Source organism: Prionailurus bengalensis, chromosome E2 (genome assembly GCF_016509475.1).
Source record: "Prionailurus bengalensis isolate Pbe53 chromosome E2, Fcat_Pben_1.1_paternal_pri, whole genome shotgun sequence".
In the NCBI taxonomy this organism is placed as follows: domain Eukaryota; kingdom Metazoa; phylum Chordata; class Mammalia; order Carnivora; family Felidae; genus Prionailurus; species Prionailurus bengalensis.
The window spans coordinates 18,954,323-18,961,174 of NC_057352.1; the positions used below are offsets into that span (position 1 = coordinate 18,954,323).

General features: G+C 42.7%; 1 non-coding gene across 1 annotated transcript; it reads left to right on the forward strand.

Moving 5' to 3' along the window:
- Window positions 1–1,793: 1,793 nt before the first annotated feature.
- Window positions 1,794–1,957, forward strand: LOC122495306. Its single transcript, XR_006300384.1, has one exon. It is a non-coding gene; the product is annotated as a U1 spliceosomal RNA (small nuclear RNA).
- The last annotated feature ends 4,895 nt before the right edge of the window (window positions 1,958–6,852 follow it).

Below are 6,852 nucleotides of genomic sequence, written 5' to 3' on the forward strand. Positions count from 1 at the left end.
AGTCTCTGAGCCTCATCAAGAAACTCCCACTCTTCCTAGGAGAGGGACACAAACACATCCTCAAACATCACATGGTCCTGCCATGATGGAGACAAGTAAGCCAGTGGTCAGCGTCTCTCCTGAGGAACCCTGTACTACCCTCCACGTGCACCCACTGCTCATGCTTCTGCCCAGATCCCCAAATCAGGAACATGGGCCGACTCAGGCCCAGGCACTCAGGCCGTCTCAGGCCCATGAGAGGTGCCCACTCTCTCATCATGGTGATATTGACCACTGTGCCCAGCCCACAGCCTCAAGAGGCAGGGGGAAGATGGATGCCATCTGAGCTCTGGGCCGTCCTTCCTGAAAAGAACTGAATTGCCAGGTCCAAGGTTGAAGATTTACCCCTATGCTTCCTTCTAAGAGTTTTGTAGGTTTACCTCATATATCAGATCTATGCTCCATTTTGAGTTGAACATTTTATACAGAGTCAGGTAAGGTTCCAACTTTATATCTTTCATGTAGATATCCAGTTGTCCCATCACCATTTGTTGAAGAGACTATTCTTTCCCCATGGAATGGTCTTGGCCATCTCGTCAAAAATCAATTGATCATATATATATATATATATATGGGTTCATTCTTGGACTCTCCTATTTTACTGCCAGTACCACACTGTTTTAATTACTATACATTTGTAGCAAGTTCTTTTTTTAATGTTTATTTATTTTTGACAGAGCTTCGAGCTTCCAGCACAGAGCCCGACGCGGGGCTCGAACTCACAGGCCGGGAGATCATGACCTGAGCCGAAGTCGGACGCTCAACCGACTGAGCCACCCAGGCGCCCCCATTTGTAGCAAGTTCTGAAATCAGGAAGTATGAGCCTTCCAACTTTGTTCTTCCTTTTCTAAGATTGTTTTGGCCATTCTTGGTTCCTTGAATTTCCATATGAATTTGAAAATCAGTTTGTCGATTTCTACAAAGAAACTAGCTGGGATTTTGATAGTTGAATCTGTAGATAAATTTAAGGAGTATTGCCCTCTTAACAACATGGTCACATGAGCACGGATGTCTTTCCATTTATTTAAGTCTTCTTTAGTTTCTTTCAGCATGTATGTGACTTTCCATATACAAGCTTTGGTTACATTTATTTCCAAGTATTTTATCCTTTTTGATGATTTTATAAATGAAATTGTTCTCTTAAATCCATTATGGGTTGTCCATTGTTGGTGTTACCAACACTCAAAATCAGTTAGTTGATTATGGATTGATTTCTTTAGCTTTTTAAGATGTTATCCTACTGCCTTGTGGTATCCATGATTTCTGATGGGAATTGGCTGTTGATCTCAGTAAGAATCCCTTCTACCTTTTGCACTGCTGGTGGGAATGCAAGCTGGTGCAGCCACTCTGGAAAACAGGATGGAGGTTCCTCAAAAAAAATTTAAAAAATAGAACTACACTACGACCCAGTAATTGCACTACAAGGTATTTATCCAAGCGTTAGAGGTGTGCTATTTCAAAGGGGCACATGCACCCCAGTGTTTATAGCAGCTATCAACATAGCCAAAGTATGGAAAGAGCCCAAATGTCCACTGATGAATGAATGGATAAAGAAGATGTGGTATACACACACACACACACACACACACACACACACACACACACACTGGAGTATTACTCAGCAATCAAAAAGAACGAAATCTTGCCATTTGCAACTACGTGGATGGAACTGGAGGGTATTATGCTAAGTGAAATTAGCCAGAGAAAGACAAATATCATATGGCTTCAATCATATCCAGAGTTTAAGATACAAAACATTTACCTGGCAGGGGAGATACCATGATCATGAAAGTGGTTTTCCCAGGGCGAGGTCGACCCATTGCGCTCAGAATGTGCCGACCCCTGTGATTTTCCTAAATGTGGGACACTCGACTGCATAACTTGTGGTAGTGGGGGACTGTGTTTGTGCTTTCCCCTAAACAAAAAAAAAATTTTTTTTTAAAGATACAAAACAGATGAACATAAGGAAAGGGAAGCAAAAATAATATAAAAATGGGGGGGAGCAAAACATGAGACTCCAAAAAATAGATAACAAACTAAGGGCGCTGGAGGGGGTGTGAGTGGGGGAGATGGGCTCAATGGGCAAGGGACATTAAACAGGACACTCGCTGGGATGAGCACAGGGTGTTATATGTAGGTGATGAATCACTGGATTCCACTCCTGAAATCATTATTGCACTATATGCTAACTAACTTGGATGTAAATTAAAAAAAAAAAAAGAATCCCTTCTACATGATGAACCACTCCTCTCTTGGCTTTCACAATTTCCGTGTTGGGTTTATGACAATTTCATTATAATGTTACTGGGTGTGGATCTCTTTGAGTTTATCCCACTTGGAGATTTGTTGAGTTTTTTGGTGTTCAGATTCCTGTCTTTCTAAAGTCTGGGGACTATTCAGCCATTTAAAAAATTTTTTTAAGTTTATTGATTTATTTTTCAGAGAGACAGAGACAGTGTAAGCGGGAGAGGGGCAGAGAGAGGGGGGAGAGAGAGAATCCGAAGCAGGCTGTGCACTGTCAGCCCAGAGCCCAACGTGGTGCTCGAACCCACAAAATCATGAGATCGTGACCTGAGCCAAAACTGAGAGTTGGACATTTAACTGACTGAGCCACCCGGGTGCCCCAATATTCAGCCTTTTTTCTTAGGATATTCTTTCTGCCTCCTCTCTCACTGTCTCTACTCTCCTTCTAGGATTCCCATTATGTTAGTATCCTTCATGTTGTCCCACAGATACACAAGGCTCTGTTCATTTTTCTTTGTTCCTTTTACTTTCTTCTCCTTAGCTTAATTTCAATGGACCTATCTCTAAGTTCACGGATCATTTCTTGTGTCTCCTCAAATCTGCTGTTGAAGCTCTCTGATGAAGTTTTCATTCTATTATTTATTGTGGGTGGTCACTGAAGTCTCTGTTTTATTAGCTTAATGGTCAGATAGCTATTTGATAGGGACTTCTTTAAATGCCTGGCGACAAAGACAAAAATATGCTCTCCTATCCTTTATAAACTTCTTGGAGTAGCGCCTCTCCTTCCCTGCTTAGTCATGCCTTTTACATTCCTGCCTCAGCCTGCATTTCCTTTGTGTGGAGCCTAAATATCACCCAGAAGCGAAAGCTTGGGGTCTTTTCGGGTATTTTCTAAGCATGCACTTGCCCTGGGAATGTACATGGCCTTCTAGATTCTCTGGTATATGTGGGAGCTTTTCAAAGCCCTTAGTACTCCTTGTACTTCCTTCTCCAACTGGCTTCTTCCTAGAAATTCTGGTCTGTCTACTGCTTCCAATGTCTGTTATCCCAATTCCCTGGCACCAGTGGCTAGTATATGCTTTTAGTTGTTTTTGGCAAGTGCTGCTTGGAAGACTCCTCCAGCCCTGAGAAAACTCCAAGGCTGCCAAAAGAAAGGCAAATAAACCCCTGTGTCAAACCCTCAGAGAGCTGCAGTTGGATCAAAACGCACAACCACAATTCTCTGAGAATTTATCCATATGGCCCCCTTCATAGGAAAAACACCCATCCCCCTCTGTCAGTAGAAGCCAAGTTGACATCAACCAGAAAATGTTTCATTCCCAAAGTTTCCATTGTCTGAAGGATCCTAATGGAGAACAGCCAAGACCCGTTGGTTAAGAATATGGTCTATGGGTCTGAGGTTGTCTCTAGTGAGCAAACTCATGTTATAAAGAAAAAATGAGGGTGGAGTTTTTTAGGATGCCATCTTTCTTTTTTTTTTTAATTTTTAATGTTTATTTTTGAAAGACAGAGAGACAGAGAGACATAGCATGAGCAGGGGAGGGGCAGAGAGAAAGGGAGACAGAGATTCCAAAGCAGGCTCCAGGCTCTAAGCTGTCAGCACAGAGCCCAACACAGGGTTCAAACTCATGAACCGAGAGATCATGACCGGAGCCAAAGTGGGACGTGTAACTGACTGAGCCACCCAGGTGCCCCCCAGCTTTCATCCAAGTGAGGAATATAATCCACATTTCTCAGTTGGTCAAATCTATCACATTAATATCTAGGGAATATGGATTTTAATTGTACTCGTTGACATCTAGAGAAAAATCAAAATAGACATACTAACTTCTTCCTTACCCCCTCATAGTTAACTCATATCTCCCATTTAAAATTAACATTGAGGGGCGCCTGGGTGGCGCAGTCGGTTAAGCGTCCGACTTCAGCCAGGTCACCATCTCGCGGTCCGGGAGTTCGAGCCCCGCGTCAGGCTCTGGGCTGATGGCTCAGAGCCTGGAGCCTGTTTCCGATTCTGTGTCTCCCTCTCTCTCTGCCCCTCCCCCGTTCATGCTCTGTCTCTCTCTGACCCAAAAATAAATAAATGTTGAAAAAAAAAATTTAAAATTAACATTGATATGTCCTATAACCATACAAATACTTGTTCATTGAAGTAATATCTCAAAAGTAAAATAAATGAGAAACCACAGAAATGTTCAATGACAGGGAATTTGCTGAATAAACAAAGCCTCATTCACACAGTATATGACTCAGTACAGCAGCTTCAAGCCATTACAAAAGGAAGAGAAGGGAAGGGGGAGAAGAGAAAGAAGAAGAAAAAGATGAAGGAGGGGGGGGAGGAGGAGGAGGAGGAGGAGGAGGAGTTGTTAATATATTCCAGTACAGTCTCTCAATTTTGCAACTACTTTTCTAAAGAAGCAGAAAATAATGTGTTTGGGAGTGTCCTTACATAAAAAGAAAACATTTCAAAAACAAATAAAATTAAAACCTAATATATTGGGAAAGAGAAGGGACATGCTGAACATAGTGAAGGGGCACATTTGAGAGACAAACCTTTTGGAATCAACATTGTTTTACGATTTTTGCTTGCCTTGGGTAAATGTAGCAAACAAAATTAACCTACAATAAAAAAAGTTAGGGGCGCCTGGGTGGTGCAGTCGGTTAAGCGTCCGACTTCAGCCAGGTCACGATCTCACGGTCCGTGAGTTCGAGCCCCGCGTCAGGCTCTGGGCTGATGGCTCGGAGCCTGGAGCCTGTTTCCGATTCTGTGTCTCCCTCTCTCTCTGCCCCTCCCCCGTTCACGCTCTGTCTCTCTCTGTCTCAAAAATAAATAAAACGTTGAAAAAAATTTTAAAAAAAAGAATAATAAGAAAATATAAGTAGGTCTGAAATTATTTGTATGACTGTAATAATTTTCCACACAACTCAGCTAACGAGTATCTTCACGTCACTGTTACGGGCTCTAGATGCCAGGCACCTTTACACAGCACAGCTTGACTCCGATTATGGTTTGTCTAAGTTCCAAACAAAGACCTTAATCATACTACTTTGCTTCTAAATAATGCAGATTTTCCCTGGTTTTTGAAAGCAAGTGAATCATTTTGGAGACGTTTTTACTTACTTGTATGAGTATCTTCTCTGTTTCACTTGATAGTCACCTGGAGGCTTACACGCTGGGTCTGTGAGGAATGAATCCTGGCCTGACATCTTACCCCTGTCGGTGACAACAGAGATCTCATGTGTAAAGGACCTGGGATTGAAGCCTAATATCCAGACTTTCTTAAGTGTTACATTTACGTAACTCTAGTTATTTCTTGTTTTCCGTGCAGCCACGTATTTTCTTCGCTGCATTAAAATTCACGTGTTTGTGAATGAAAAAGTCGGATTCCACACGGTTGCACTTCTGTAAGAATACTTCTATTTGTCCCCAGTTTCTCTTAAAGAAACTCTTGGTGTGTGCCTAAGTTCGCCAGGGTTGCCGTGACAAACTATCACACATCGGGTGGCTTAAACAACAGAGATTTCTTTTCTCACAGTGCTGGAGGCTAGAAGTCCAGGATTAGAGTGTTGGCAGGTTTGGGTTCCTTCGAGGTCTCTCTCCTCGGCTGGTAGACAAGCTACCTTGTCACTGTGTCTTCACAGGGTTGTCCCCCAGTCTGTGTTGTCTGTGCCCTAATCTCCTCTTCTGATAAGGACACCGGTCATATTGGATTAGGGTCCACCCATATGAGCTCCTTTTACCTTCATTGCCTTTCAAAAGCTCTGTCTCCAAATAGACGCACATTCTGAGGTAATAGGGGCTAGGCCTTCAACTTACTTTGAGGAAACACGATTCAGTCCGTGACGTTGTGAATTATGGCACAGCGCTCAGAAACTTACAACTATTTATGTAGGCTTTCATGGATCTTTTTACAATTGTTACCCACGCAACCACCACTAAAAGCAATGCGAAGAATATTAGTCATGTCCATAGTCCTGACAACTCCATCCCAGTCACCATGTGCTCCTCCCCCAACACCAAGAGGACTTCCATATCCTGACTTGGAAAGTCGGTATTACCTTCCTTGTTGGACAGGTTTTCCTATTGGGTATGAGTCCCAAGAATATGGTTTCGTTGTGGCTGTTACTGACCTCTATGTGAAGGGAATTATAATTTATGGGCTCTTTTTGGTCAAAGTAAACATAAGACGCACCCACGTTATCTCGGGTGTATGTGCAGTACCCATGTTCATTGCTGTTGAGCTGGCGAGTTATTCATTCCGCTGCTGATGCTCCTTTGTACTGCCCTGTTACCAGTAACACACCCACTGGTTGTTTGGTTATAACCACTGCTGCCGTGAGCCTCAGTCCATGTGCTCTGATGCACACAAAGTGCATTTTGTACCGCAGTAGTTTGCGCACTTAAAAATGTTCACCGGGAAGATATAAATAAAAATGCCCAGGAACTTAATTGCAGGCTTTCAATATGTAAGGCCAAAACTGACCAAACCAAAGGATAATGCACAAATTACAATCGTGTTTGGGGATGTTAATGCTTCTTTCTCACTAGTTGTCAGACCAAGTAGACAGAAA